The 15604-nt window shown below is 39.7% G+C and overlaps 1 protein-coding gene across 4 annotated transcripts in view; it reads right to left on the bottom strand.

The window, feature by feature from the left end:
• Nucleotides 1-15604, bottom strand: part of mapkap1 (MAPK associated protein 1) — a 224785-nt gene that overhangs the window by 133322 nt on the left and 75859 nt on the right. The gene's annotated exons all lie outside the window — the stretch shown is intronic.

Raw genomic sequence — 15604 nt, 5'->3', positions numbered from 1 at the left:
GCATTTCAGTGCGCGTGTGTCCATAAAACAGCTCCCCCGCACCTCACCAAGAGATCACGGCTATACACCGTTAGTGGGACTCAAAAATTGTGATAGTCATATCAGTCTTTTAAGATCCTAAAGGCTCATGTGGAATGATACAGCTCAAGAGGCAGCCATTCAGCCCATCATGCCTGTGCCAGCTCTTTGGTAGAGCTATCCAATTAATCCCACTCACCTGCTCTTTCCCCATGGCCCTGTAAATGTTTTCCCTTCAAGTATTTATCCAATTCTCTTTTGAATGTTACTATTGAATCTGCTTCCACTGCCCTTTCAGGCAGTGCATTCCAGATCACAACATCTCGCTTTGTAAAAATGTTCCCTCATGTCGCCTCTGGTTATCTCCAAAGTAACATTCAGCATACATCAAATATATTTACATTTATATTATAGATGCGATTATCAGTTTGAGAATCAGATACTGGAAAGGAAAACCACATGACTTTTCCAGTGCTATTTCAGACTGCGAGCTGTTCACCTCAAAACGAAATTATCAGAAAATATTTTAAATGTTCTTTGGGGCTCCTGTTTTAGGAGAACGATACATGTAGCATTCTTCTAAAACAAAGTGGTTGGACCGTGGAACTTTTTCCAGAGGTTTCTCTTGCTCTAATTCTGCAATATACAAAAGACAGTCTGATTTTTTCACAAATGTTTTCTTCTCCAGTCAGAACCTCTCAGACAGCCTGAAAGCTCACCAAATATGGAGTCATAGGGAAACCCTGTACCATATTACTGTACTACTTAGCCCAGCTATTCATATGAAGTGTGACTGGACAACAGGGCACTTCCACTGCAGAAAGACAAATTCAGGTTAAAAAAATAAAACAAATGCCACACTATAGTATAGAAGTCAAATGCTTTAAAACATTGCAGACATTTCTAAGCTTTGTTTTTTAAAGCAGAATTTGTAAAACAAAGAAGCCACATTTGCTCATCATTGCTAACATTACAGCAATTGTTTTTTTAAAGTCTTAAGTACTAAATGGAAGGATTGTCTGTAATCAACAACATCTTCATGCTGGTGGAAACATGCTGCTATTGCCTCAGACACTACTTGATGACCTAAATTAGATGCGACACCTAGTAGGCTATACAGCGCAAGATTATTAATATTTTACATTAACCCTGGATTGATCTATACATTCCTAGGAGATAAAAATCCACATCACAATTATTTCTGAAACCTTAATGCTTCCGTATCGTTCCACTATGTAAATTTACTAAAATTAGATCTCTTTGTATGATGGATGAATCACATGGTCATCATTCTGCACTCAGGCCATTACAATGAGTCACTTCCAGTTATTGTGGAAGTCACTGAAATTTCTATTTTTGGGAGTAATTATATAGCAGGCGAGTATCGCGGAGGCAGGGAATGGAATATTTTCCACTTTTGGCAACGAGTGTCAGTTACCACAGAAGCCAGTAAAGCTCATGCCACGGACTCCCATCAAGTTGCCATAATGCCAGCCCATAATGATCATCTTGACCATATTTTCTCAGTGAGATAGTTAAGCAAGTGCTGATCTGTGCTACATTATTAAGGTGTTGTGTTGTAAAATCATGTCTGTTGAGACCAACTTTGAACCCTTTAAGCCAGCAGAGAAGATACAGTAATTCCATTAGCCTGGGCTGGTTTCCGACCTAGGTCCCAGAGGTCAGAGGACCCACTGCATTACATGGCGCCCAACGTCACCTCAATTTCAATACATCTGAACTTTTTTTTGTTACAGGAATATTCTGGGGGCAATGCGCTAGAATGGCCATATTTATAAACTATAATCCTGTCCCATATATAATTCCAACGGACACTTTTTTTATTCAAATGTTATACTTTGCTGATCGATTCAAATATACTCTTTCGCAAGGACTGGGGGGAAAAAATTGCAATATAAAATGATGATATGAATAATGTTCACAAAAATTATTGCAAAATGATTAATCTGGTGTTACCATCGTGCATCAGAAGCAAAATATAGCCTCGCTTTTGTATACAGCATCCTATGCAAGTAATAGAACAATGAAAGGAACAGTAAGCTCGTGATTCAAAAAATGAGCATTCATCCACACTGGGTAGATAAAACCCCTGCGTTGAGAAGATCTGGACCACATAAATAATTCACAGTTACGTGATCTATTCCATTAATGCCATATTCTATACTGATAACACAACATCATTGCCAGTGGTGTTCAAATGTAATTTTTAAGACTTCTATCTCTTTAAATCATTTTCCAGAAAAATCAATAAGCTTTAAATGTTAAAATAGGATTTTTATCACTATAAGAATGAATTACACATTCCAAACTCTATTAATCCTTAGAGTACAGGGTGTCCCTCAAAGACTTAAATATCGATGTACCGATTTAATCAAATACCATTGGAGAAACATATTCTTCAATCCATTATCAGATGATGTATCACTAGATAAAGGTTGCAGTACAGTCATTAATACTCTTGTAAATTACTAAAAAGAACATAAAGTATTTCATAACATTCAATAGCCGAGAACCATTTAAAAATGCCATTAAAAAGGCACCAAAAATTTACATTTATGATACAGTCGAGTTTAAGATTGCAGTAGTTTGATTAAATTGATTCCCAACAAGGACAGGAACCTCTCTGAATTATTTTAAAAGACTGACTTACTTGTTTATAATAGAAATATTCATGTTTGGCACAAGTGACAATGAATGCTTTGAAAAACTTAATGCACACGTCAAAAACATTCCAACATTAGTTTCCAAGACCTCAAACTTCAAGCTTCCAACCAAGCCAGATATCACTTAATCGCTGCCTCTTGATTTATTTTATCTTATCTGTGTTTTTAAAACTTTGGTGGTATGGTCTTGGTACCTCACATAGGTTTCTCAACTAAAAAATCAACAAGGCTACCATTGTTTACTGATCACTTTTCTACAAATCTTCTCAAACAAAGTTGTTCTGTGTTGCATTGGCCTATTCCAAATGGTATTGAACAGAAGCATCAGATTTAATTGTTGGAAAATATAGTTAACGTTATTCATGGGTAAAATTGAATCAAGCATTGAAGGGTTGCTGGCGATACAATCAGCTGTACACTTCAAAATAAGGGGAGCCGTAACTCATTTGTCCAGTAAAAGGAATACTTACTTGCAATTTCTTAAACTTCTATAAAAATATCAAAACGTTCTTAATCGTCACTCCTATGTCATAACAACAGCCGTGGTGGAGCTATAGACCGTGAGGCAGAGACCATGGGGGAGAAATTCGGTATCGCCCCGTTTGGGGAGCAATTATCGGCCGGGCACAAAGTTTAGCGCCTGGCGCTAATTATCACTTCCGACTGCAAACTTGGCTTCTATTGCCCCTGGAGGTGATTGGAGCGCTAAATCAGGCACTACACACCTCCCTTAAGACGCCAACGCCGAGGAGCTACCTCAGAGTGCTGGCGAAGCTCATGTGATGTCAGTCATCAATGGAACACGGACACACTGGCGCCGGCCAGTTCTTAAAGGTGAGGGTCGATCTTGCTCTCCATCCAAACCCTGCTCATCGCAGCCTTGAATCTCGGCCTGGAGAGACCTGTACATCAAATCTGCTGGAACAAACAATGGAGGGGCCCGGGGAAAGAGCTCAGAGTGCAGCCCCCACAGTCTCTTCTAAATCGATGCAAGGAAGATCAAATCATAATGAACCTGCAAAGTGCTGCTCAGTACCCAAAACTCAACACAGCGTAGAATATCTCCAGAAGTCTCTCTCTTTCTCTCTCAGAATGCGTGGTGCAAAAATGTCGCCAACAAAGAGAGGCAGGAAGCTTTCGCCTTTAAATAGCGCTCCCACAGTCCCTTCCCGACTGCAAAACGGTCCCCTCAACCTGTTGTTGCTAGCGGCAGGTGGTAAGGCAAGGGCCGCCACTCAATATCCGGTCCGGGTGCTACACGCTCGACTGACGCCACAATCTGCGGGCGCAGGAAATTGTGGCGTTAGTGTTTAGCGCCGCCTCAAAATGTCTGGTCAATTCCGCGAGCGGCACAAACATCGCCGCGCCCGGGTGCTAGTTGCTTTGCGCCCCATTAGCGCCCTCTTAAGGTGCTAGCGGGAGGCGCAAACCAACCAAATTTTCCCCATGTTTCAAGCCTCACTCCCGGCCTTGAATACATAATATAGGCTGATACTTCAGTGCAGTACTGAGGGAGTGCTGCATTGTCAAAGGTACCCTCTTTCGTTGGGACATGAAACCAAAGCCCTATCTGCTTGCTCGGGAGGATGCAAAAGGTCCAGTTGCATCTTGTTCTTTCTTCCCTTCCCCCTTTCTCTGCCTCCGCACCTGCTTAAGACCTGTTACATCTCTAACTTTTTCCAGTTCTGACGAAGGGTCACAGACCTGAAACGTTAACTCTGTTTCCCTCTCCACGGATGCTGCCTGGCCTGCTGAGCGTTTCCAGCATTTTCTGTTGTTATTTCAGATTTCCAGCACCCGCAGTATTTTGCTATTATATTGTTGTATGCAAATTGACTCATTTGCTTACAAAACAGTGACCGCACTTCAAAGTAATTCACTGGCTGTAATGCATTTTGGGGACGTAAAAAGTGCTATATAAATACAAGTTCCTTCTGCTTCTTAACAATGTAAGATCATTATTAAGTAAATGTTCTTTATTTAAGTGACGACTTTTAACACATCTTGCACTTAAGAAATGGTTGCAAATCATTGTGAAAATTACTCAAAATGGAGGGACTCTCTGAATGCATCCAGGACCATTTACTTAATCAGTAAGTTGCACATAACAAGAAAGGGTGCAATACTAGATTTCCTTCTGTGCAATGAAATAGGACATGTAGGTGACCTAAAGAGGACACTTGGGACAATTGGTAACCTAATTAGGTTCACATCAAGAATAAATAAAAACAAAAAGGAGCCCAAGATAAGTGTGTAGGATGACAATTCACCATTTCAGTGGGGTGAAAGAGGTCCTCCCCAGATTAATTGATTCGAAGAAATGGCAGATCAAACCAAGGACCTTCAGTAAGGATATTTTAAATACTAAATGGATGCGGTACAGGTTAAATACATTCCAACTAGGAGTAAGGGAGGTCTGTCAATGACAGGGATTTCCATGGATGTAATTTAAAAGAGGGGCATATGATAAATATAGGTGGATAATACAGAATAAAACTATAAGGAATAAAAATGATATGGAAAGGAAGCAAAAAGTTGGAATAGGAAGGCTAACAGGAAGTAGGAAAGAAGAGTAATAGTCAACAAAGGGAAACCGTAAACTCACAAGTAAACTCAGAAGCACACAATAAGCTAAAGGATAGTCAAAGAATGGGTGGAGGCCATGAAAGAATGAGTGGAGACACTGCAGAAGTATTTTGCATCAGTTTTTAGGGGAAGGTAAAGATAGAAGTTGCTGAGAAGGATGTGGGAGAGCCACTACTGGAGATAAATATTCCAAAGGACACTGCATTTAACAAAAAAAGTTAACTGGAATAAAAACAGAAGTCACCAGGCCCAGGTAGCAGACAACAACTTGCATTTATATAGCAGCTTTAACGTAGTAAACGTCCCACGGTGCTTGACGGGAGCAATTATCAAACAAAATTTGACACCGAACCACATAAGGAGATAATAGGACAGAAAGAGCTTAGGGCCTAGGCAGCTGAAGCCATGGCCACCAAGTGGTAAAAAGAAAATCAGGGATGCACAAAAGGCCATTGACGGAGGGTTGCAGGCAATGTTCCCCCCAATTTTATTTTTGGGTGCGCAGTCCCTTTAACGGGCTGCGCGGCCCATTCAAATGCCCGAAATCTCACACTGAAAAGCTGGTGACCAGCCTGCGCGGGATCTCCAGACAGCTGCACAGCTTAGCGAGAACATTGGTTGTAGGGGGTTACCAAGATAGGGAGAGACGAGGCCACGGAGGGATTTGAAAACAAGGGTGAGAATTTTAAAACTGAGGCGCTGCTGGACCGGCAGCCAATGTGGGTCAACAAGCACAGGGTGACAGGTGAACGGGACTTGGTGCAAGTTAGGATACGGGCAGCAGAGTTTTGGGTGAGCTCAAGTTTATGGCGGGTGTAAGGTCAGCCAGGAGCGCATTGGAATAAGTGAGCTTAGGTAACATAGGCATGGATGACAGTTTCTGTGAAGGAGGCTGGGGAGGAAATAGCAGAAATACTAACCATAATTTTCCCCAAAAATCTCAGGAAATGGGAATTGTGCCGAAGGACAGTAGCATGGCAAATATTACACCCCTGTTCAAATAAAGTAGAAAGCATTAAAGGGTAAACTAGGAGATTACAAGCCAATTAATCTTACCACATTTGTGGGTAAACTTCTAGCATCCATATTACTGGATGAAAATAATAAACACTTAGAAAATTGAACTTTTTGAAGAAAATCCAGAGGGTATATAGGTAGAAAGAATGTAGTGGAGGATATCTTTTCTGAAGGCATTTGATAAGGTGCAATACAAGAGGCATGTTACAAAAATTAAGGTACAAGATATTTAAGTGAATGTAACCACATGGATAGAGTGGTTGTTAGGAAACAGAAAGCAACAAAGAGGTAAACAAACATTATGCAAATAGCCAGGATATGTGTAATGGTGTGCCCCAGATGTGGTGTGAATGCTTTTGTTTCCCATTTATACAAATGATTTGGACATAGATACAAAAGAGGAATTTTAAAGTTGATCCCAAATTAGGAAATACAGCAAATTGCAAAGGAAAATACAGGGGACTGCAGGAAGATAATTGGATAGCCAAATGGGCAGACGTAGTTCAATGCAGAAAAATGTAGTTTTGGGAAAAAGAACAAAATAAATGTTATGCTAAATGGTTAGGACTCAGTGGCAGGAGAGCAATCTAGAGGTACAGATACCTACCCTTAAAAAGGTGGGAGCGCAGGTAGACAAGGACATAAAAAGGCAACTGGAATACTGGGTTTTCCACAATGAGCATTTGAAGATAAAAACAGATGATGTTACAAGACACTAGTTAGACCACACATGTAATATTGCCTGCAGTTCTGGCACCCGATGATAGTAAGAATATTAGACCTTGGAAAGGGTACAGCATAATTTACCAAAAAGATAACAGGAATCAGAGTACAATCAGGAATAGCTATGAAACAAATCTCAAAAAATGGGGGCTTTTTTCACTGGAATAAAAGTTAAAGGTGTAAAAATGCAGGTTTTCAAAAGGGTGAAAAGTGAAAGGTTTCTACTGGTTGACAAATTGGTAACAAGGGGAGTACAGACCAACAATTATTACTGGAAGAATGAAGGGAAAAAATTAGAAGGAACGTTTTCATATGGAGGATCTCAAGAACATGGAATGCTTTATCACCAGTGGCTATTAAAGCCAGACACAGTAACATAATTTAAAAGGGAATTGGCTAAGTACTGTATTTGAAAAGAAAGAATATAAAAGGAAACAGGGAAAGGGCAGGGAAATTGGATTGGAACAGAGAGCCTGAGTTGACGAGCTAGCACAAGCACAATAGGCTGAACGGACTTTTTTCATGCTGTAAATTCTATTGTTCTAGATGTGTAAATTTTACAAAATACCAGATAAATCAAGTACATTAGCTATCTCGCAAAATTTCAGTTATCCTTAAGAGTTCAATTGTGTATCACAAATGCATGTACGATCAAGCAATTGTACAGCATGAGTGTATTTTGAAAAATTTATTTTAAGTTCTCAAAACTTGCATTAGTGGGCTTTGATGTGTTAAAACAACCTGCAATAACCTTCACTAATGTGGTAAATACTGGCAATGTACAGCAGTTTCTACAAACAACACTCCCGTTATTTAAAAGACCATGAACAGATACTTCCTTGGAAAAAAATTTGATGCAATAATGCAGATACTTAATAAGCATCATCTTTTGTATTGCATCTAATTGGCTGCTTTCCATTCGTTCACTCTCAAATCTTCATTGATGCACCATGGACAAATTGGCAGATGGGGTCAAATAGCAGGCGCGCATCAATGCAGGCTGCAGTGCGAACAGGAACACCAGGGTTAATTGGCAAACATTTCAAGATTGATTTGTGGAAATTGGTCAACTTACCATTTTGAGTAAAATGGAGCCATTTTATTGAACTTACTGGTGTCCGTGAGATCATGCCCACTTTTAATGTAGTAACAGCAATGTTAGAAGGACAATCTACAATTGTGCACAACGTAAAATGTTAAATTTGATCCCCTGCTCTCCCACCTCAATGTTTAAGCTTCGGCTAAGACAGGTTTTGCATACATCATAAAAATTTTATTTCTGCAGGAACGCAAGGTAGAAGAATACACGAATAACTATTTGTAGTCAGGATATCTCCAGTGTGCACGACCCCCAGCCAGTGCGGAGTTCTTGCATTATATATTTTTTAAAAATATTTGGTACTAGAAAGTTGATGTATGCTTATAGTTCATGGACGTATAGTGAAAATAGGGCAACACCAATAACTTGCATTTATATAGTACCTTTAACATAGTAATATGTCCCAAGGTGCTTCACAGGAGCATTTATCAAACAAAATTTGACACACAGAGCACAGAGATATTAGGGAAGGAGACCAAAATCACTATCAGGCTGATGTAGTGGCACGAATTGAATTATTTTAGTGCAGTATGTTTACATAAGGATGGCAAAATTAAATTCCACATGGAAGCAGTTGGTTCAGATTTTCAGATGGTTGGGTACTTGGTCACCACTCGGGGATGCAAGAATCTCTTCAGCAGCAAAACAACATATGGAGGGTTTTTTTTTTTTTTTTTTTAATTAAATGGGGCTCCTGAACTTCCACACACCTCATATGCAGCTTTTCTTAGCAGAATGCTATTTGCATACATCATGCATGTACAATTTTTAAAAATGCATGGAACTTCTGTTACTTCTTTGAATATTTTGGAACAAGTCCTGAAATATCAACACTGACATTTTAGAAAACTTCATCACTCATGAAATAATAAACAAGGTTTTGAATCAATTCTTGCTCCAGCTTTCAGCTACTTACTTAGTATCAGACCTAAAATCTATGTCAATTAAAAATTGCAAAACAAAACTGACGGAAGAACCCAGCAGTTCTTTGTCAAGAATCTTACAGAAAGTCAGGGATGCGCTGGCACTTCAAAACAGCTTCCATCATCAGGCTCTGTCCTTTGTCATTCTATTCCTGCTTCATATTGATAACTTCCTTCTCTCACCATCGAACCTTAACCACCCTTGTACTGATGATGCCAATCTAAATTCAATTTCCTTCAGATTGCACACCCTCAGTGTTTGGAACCTCCAGTCCTCTCAGTTCAATAGCTGTATCAATACATCTTGATCTCTTCCATGCCTTTCAACAGGACAATGTAACACTCGTTTCTTCTCGCAAGAGCCATCATTTCTCAACTTTGATGGCTCCACACCCTTGAATTTTTTCTATTGCTAAAGCTGCCTCAAAATCATACTTTCCGCTCTGCAACTCTTAACCTGCTACAGGTAAAAGGCACCTCAACGATTCTGACACTTCCATAAAACCCAAGTTTCTCGAAGGCAGTACTTTTCCCATTTCAGAGCAGACTCTTCTGGCACCGCTCTCACATTCCTGCACGAGATATTGAAAAGGTTTGTCATTTGATTGTGGGATTCCTTTCTCACTTCTAGTTGCCAATCTTGCTTGTTCACATTTGATCAATACTACTTTGGTTAGTGCTCTTTAGAACTTTGTTTTTTGTTCATTCTAAGATGCAAATATGGTATGTTCCATGCTCTCCCTCCCCCTTACATCCCCACTGTGCTGAAATTAAGATTTATTATAGACCATTCCTGTCCAAACAAATTTTAACCCAGGACATCTAAACTGTGGAATTCCCTATTTCTCTCCGTTTCCCCCTGCACCTACAGTCTTAGGGTTTTAAAAAACCAAGCTTGGCACCACCTAATCACTATTTTGTGATTCACCTCGGCTTTTATTTTCTTCCAGCCTTTCAGTCCTATATTCCCTGGCCCCTCACCTTGGTTTCTCAATTAAAAAAAAAAAAATCCGACAGAAGCACAGTGATAGTGTAGAAGGCAAACAATACCTCTAACTTAAAAACCACACTGCATTGAAAAACAACCGCTCTCTATTGTATTAACATGCATTAAACCTCTGCAAATACCAACAGTTAAATTAGACATTTTGTAGTATGTAATATTGAGTATGTTAGTTTTGTAATGAAAGATCTAAAAAGACTGGACTCTCAGCACAACCATCAGTTTTGTTTTACAAAATTGGGTTACGAAGTTGAAATTTCTGTTGTTTCTGAACTATGCCTGTACAAGGAAGTTCTTGAAGTCATGGCAAACCATCAGTAGAAGTAATTGTCACAATGCAAGGACATGGCTCATCTCACAATCTTGGGGGTTTTGTGCAAGATATTCTATCGGGGTCAACGTCACCAGTCACTCCTGTAAACAGACCTCATGCCTCCTACAATTCGGAGTGCATCTTTCACTACCCAATATCAGGTCAAACAATAGCATGACCTATGGATCACAACAGAGAACCCTTGCTCCACCAGCACTAGTGGTATGGAAGGATATACCACGGAAAGGTAAAACATTGATCTGGACACGTCCCCAGTGAACTCCTGGCTTCAACAGTGCTGGCCAAACATTCCTCCAAAGGCTCAGTTGGCTTTTCCAGTGAGCACCTAAGCCCAAACCAACCAGGAAGGTCCCAGATTTGATCCCGGTCTGTGCCGTATTAACTCTTCACTGGCAAAAAGGACGACATATTTGGACTTAGCAATCCCAAGTAAGGAGCAGGAAAATTAGGCAAGGTTCCCACTTCTAATTGTCATTGGCTGCTAGAACTATGCAGATGTGGACATCTAAATGAGTTTAGAATTGGGTTCAGCTACAATGCTCCTATGGTCACACCACCTACCATTCAGAGCCAATGTTTCCACATTAATATTGGCTGTTTGGAGCGAGGACAATCAAACCCTAATAAAAAGAGATAACACCTTCACGAGAGCAGGATAGGGGAGAAAATTGGTGAGAAATAACTAACACTTCTGTAACATTAAATCAGTAACATACAAAGTTGATATTGAATCAATTGCATAGGCAAAAATTTAATCACGAAATGATCAGTCAGTATTTCCTCCCCCAAAAGTTACATCCCAATAGTCAATATATCTAGAACATTATGAAAACAAATGATCTCTTTTTAGGTACTGAAATGTGTACTATGATAACACAGCTGCTGATGGGACTGAATTTTATATAAAACTTCTGTACTGTACAAACATGTCCACAAAGAGACACCAGTTTTTGTTTCTTAAATGAAGATGGTTTTCCACACAAAACATGAGTAATTACTGAAAACCAGCTGAACTCACAAGGAATGTTTTTCATGACCCGGTCACTTGAATAGCACATCTATCAACTGTTTGTTGCCAGTGTGGAGGATACAGGTCATCCCAGGACCTTCCTCCTCCTAGGTTCTTCACAACACCCATGTGCCAAATTTCAGCATACTGCTTTGAAAGGCGAAGGTCAAATTACCAATCTTTTCCATAAGTCAAAAAATATTCAATAGCAATTAATTATAAAGAAAATTATTTTATAAGAACAAACATAATTCTGCATATCTGAAAAAAATACAGAAAGTGCTCCAAAACACTCAGCAGGTGAGACAGCATCTGTGGAGAGAGAATCCGGTCAATTTTGTGTTTCAGGTCAATGACCTTTCATCAGAACTGGTGCCCATCTCTTTTTCTTCATTCTCCCAAATATAATTTATAAATCTAAACAACACACTTTGGGAGAGAGATCTGGTTGAAGTGCTTCAGCAGACCTGAAAATGACTTTGCCAAACTGCTTGCCCCCAGCTACAGCGCCTTCCAAACTGTGTCGGTGAAAACATCAGATTAACCTATGTGCTACTTTGCAGAGATCCCAAAGGGAACCGCCTTAGAAATTTGTTCCACATTTGGGATAAACACTTGTCAGATAGCTTTAATTTTGCAAGGGTGCTCTCTTCCACAGGGCCTTTATCACAAATAGTGAAAAGTAAGAGCATCAACCCTTGTGGCTTTTGTAGCAGTTAAGAGGCACCTGCCTGGGTAGAAATCGTCTATCTGGAGTCTAGGTGCATGAGTAGCATGGGGTTGGGCAGGGAGAGGAAGGTGAGGGAAAAATAAAACCTTTGATAAAAAGGAAATAAATTTGGGAATCTCATTAAAATTCAGTTGCACCAGCAAAAAAATATTGTATTTGCTGTTGTATATACAGTAGGCACCCACCAAAGGAACTATTAGGATGACCTAGGGAGAGACAAGAGAAAAGGTAGTACTGTATAGCAAGTTATGTTAAACTTAGAGAACCTTGGTTAGATCACACTTGGAGTACTGCACTCAGTTTTGGTCTCCATATTACAAAAAGGATATAAAGGCACTGCAAAAAAGATTTACAAGGATAATAACAGAAGAGGTTATAAACATCAGGGAAGACTGAACAAGCTATGGCTCTTTTCTCTAGAAAAGAGAAGGCGGAGGTGACTTGCTGGAGGTTTTTAAAACTCTGATGGGGTTCGATAGGGTAGAGGTTGAAAAGATGATTCCATTTTTGGGAGAGTCCAAAATTTGAGGCAATAAATATAAGATAGTCACCAATAAATCCAATAAGGAATTCAGCAGAAACTTCTTTACTCAGAGTGGTCAGAATGTGGAACTTACCATCACTTGGAGCGGTTGAGGTGAATAGCATAGATGCATTTAAGGGGAAACTAGATAAATACATCAGGGAGAAAGGAATAGAAGGATATGTTGATAGGGTGAGATGAAGCAAGGTGGGAGGAGGCTTGTGTGGAGCAGAAACAACAGACCTGTTGGGCCAAATGGCCTGTTTCAGTACTGTAAATAACATGTATTTTTCAGAAACTGAAAAATTTCAGAGAGCTTGGGGGCCATGTAATTTTGGCTCCTTCAACGAAAGTAGTACAACTTCTTGTCCTCCGCTGAAGCAAATAAATACCACCAGTTGAAGAGCAGGTTTGCTACTTCCTGAGAGAGGAGCCCACTCAGAGAAAGAGTACTGCAGTCTTGCTCAGGGGTTTTACTGTGAACCTAGGTTGGATAGGGAGTGAAAACACTAGCTCATCTCTTGATGTACAAGAGTCTCCTGGGTATCTGGCTCTTAAATGTGCTATCTACCTCACAGAGGAGTATTCTGTGCTATATATCAGAAGACTGCAATTATTGTACCTCCCAGAAGATTGCTCTGGTGTTTTCACAGAGAGAGAGACCTGGCTAGATGATCAATCTGTTGGACATGCAATACAGTCTTTGACATGGAGAGCAGCTCCCGGTTGTGGAACCACAAAAGATGGCTGCTGCTATCAAGTCACTAGGATAGATTTTTGCCACGGTACTTTATTGTACAGGAGTACCAGCAGCTTCTGAATATCTAGAAAGTATTACTACTCAGCACTTAGCAAATACCACAGGTCCTTTTGCAATGGAACCACCATAACAGTTTGGGCATTGTCCACGAAAGTGAGTTTGCAGAGATTACAAACTCCTCATCCAGAATTGTCCAAAAATAATAGACTAATCTTAGAGGCAAGCGGATTGTAGACACAGCAAGCCCTGGAACGCAAATGACTTGCTCCTACTCCAAAATATAAAAAATAAAAAGTGCTTGAAATTGCGTTTTTTGAAATTATTTGTCATCTCACGTGAGGGAGGTTGATACTTAGTAGTGGTACATTTCCTCATCATCCATCACCAGTATCAAGCCCTCCCGATAGATACAGCAACAGTGGATTCCTGTAAATAATGACACTCAGGGACCGCTTGCTCCAACTTCCAAGAAACAGCAGCTGCTACCCAAAGGAAGGCAATGCTGTCATCTGAAAACCTGAGATACAGCAAGGCTGCATGAAGACAAAAACTTCCTTTGCTCTGCCACAACAATTTCCATCAACAACACCACCCCCCCCCACCCCCCCTCAGAAAAATACATCCTAGTGCACTGGTTTATATTTTTCTTCTTTCCACATCAAATATTGTCTCTTGGACCGAGACTGTGGAATTTAATGTGAATTTGTCCCTCATTATGAGCAATATTCATCTGTAGATGGTAAAAATTGGGTTGACACTGCCTAGACTAATTTACAAACAATCTTCACAGCCAGCAGAGAGAGATTTTACTAGTATCTGGCTTGGATTATTTGTACTAGGGTTTCAATGAAAGAAGGAGCAAGCCAACTCATGGCACCAAACCGGCACCCTTTCAAAACCACAAAATTGTTCTTTTCAAAAGGCCAACAGAAATAAGCCGGTTAGTTAAAAGGAGGGCTACTTCTAGGTGATAAAACCTGTCTTGACGGCTTTTCTTGTCTCCCGAGATTGAGCACTCAACCACTGCAAAATGCTCCAGTGTAGCAGGCTAGGCAAGTTTATGTTTTAAATCCCATGAGTTACACATCTGTGAAATTATGATTATAGCAATTTACTGAAGCAAGCAGTGTATTAACCCTCTAGCATTTTCAATATATCTATATATTCTTTAAACAGTTAAATTCATTTAGTGTACTTTTACAATATTGGCTCTTTAACCAGCTTGGCCTTTAAAAAAAAATAATCAGGATACGTGAAATTATTAACATTAAATACAAGTTTAAACGAATAGTTGCCTGGTGGCTTAATAGCTTCAATAGTGATTTCTCTACCAGATGGTTGTGGGCTTTAGTCCTGGGGCTTCCCGTCACTTGAAAAGGTTTGCCACAACTGCGAGGAAGTTTTAGATTTCTAAGCAAAGCCACTAGGTGGAGTGCATTGCTATTGGGGTGGGGTAAACAAAAACTGCCCATTTTGCCCCACAACAACTATACTTCCTTCAGATAATTACGGACAAATACTGGTGTGGTAGTCGGGAGACAATCTACTCTCGAAGGGCTGTGCAGAGATTGGAGAGCACAACAAAAAATTTAAATGGTGGGGGGGGTTAACACCAACTTAACTGTATAATAGAAGGAATATCATATTTGGAGAGTTGAAAATGCTGTTAAATAAATCAGGTGATTAGATTTTTCCATTTAAATGAAGCTTTAATGACGTGAGCACAGGAAACCGCTTTCAGCTTTTGAAGTAAAAGATTTTCTTCCAGTGCTATTTAAAAATTGATTTTCAGCAAGTTTCCAATGGTGAATGCAAGAAAATTATAGATGATAGTGGTGGTGGTGGTGGGGAGGTGGTGACAGGGACTGAACTACTTAACTTTTGTTGAGTAGCACTTCCCAAATAAATTTAAAATTGTTTAAAAATGTTTGGCACAAAAATACTATTTCAGTATTCATAATAAGTGAATCTTTGATTTTACATATCTAGTAATATGTCAATTCTCAAAGAATTTAAACCAATACAACAGCTTTCAGAATTCCTACAGTACTAAAACATTATATTTCATCTTAGTTGTACAGTATGTTTAGCATAAGCACTGCCACTGCACAGCACTACACTATTTTTCAATTAAAAGGTCCAGATGTTTATGAAGCTCCAGTAGGCACAGACACTTACTAGAAATGCTTTATCTG

The sequence above is a fragment of the Somniosus microcephalus genome, chromosome 23 (assembly GCF_052327205.1).
Source record: "Somniosus microcephalus isolate GS21.2 chromosome 23, FLI_Smic_1.0, whole genome shotgun sequence".
NCBI lineage: Eukaryota > Metazoa > Chordata > Chondrichthyes > Squaliformes > Somniosidae > Somniosus > Somniosus microcephalus.
The sequence above is the reverse complement of the archived record's forward strand: the minus strand, read 5'-3'. Positions and strand labels throughout refer to the sequence as shown.